Source organism: Cariama cristata, unplaced genomic scaffold (genome assembly GCF_000690535.1).
Source record: "Cariama cristata isolate BGI_N322 unplaced genomic scaffold, ASM69053v1 scaffold18374, whole genome shotgun sequence".
In the NCBI taxonomy this organism is placed as follows: Eukaryota; Metazoa; Chordata; class Aves; order Cariamiformes; family Cariamidae; genus Cariama; species Cariama cristata.
The window spans coordinates 690-1,196 of NW_009613718.1; positions in this window are offsets into that span (position 1 = coordinate 690).

Consider the following 507-nt stretch of genomic DNA (forward strand, 5'->3'; position numbering starts at 1 on the left):
AGCTCGGTAGGCTCCTCTCTCGTTAACTCTCTGCTCCCCAGTTTCTGCCCCAGTCACGGGTTTCCAGGAGCAGCCCGCGCACGCACCCGGCTGCCCGGGTGAGCCCGTGCACCACGCGCGGTCACCGGAGCAGCTCCAGAGGCGAAGCCACGTAACCCGGGGTCACTGTGGGAGATGCAATGCCACCCGAAAGCCAGGGCAGGGTGACGGGCACGGTGACACTGGAGACAGACGTTCCCACCGCTGTGCGCAGCCAGGAGGGATTACATTTCACTTGAACACCCAGAGAAAAACTCCTGTGGATCACGTCGACAAACCACAATCCAGCATCTCGATTTTGTCAGCAAGAGGAATACCGCCTGTTTATGAAAAAACGAACCTTGGGATTCCTCTTCTATAGAAAATTTCAGAATTTTAACTTCTCACCCAGCGGAGGAATGAAAGGAAAGGCGGGAACACGGGTGTTCCCCCCGGCAGAGCCATGTCGGGCACCAGCCCGCCGTCGCC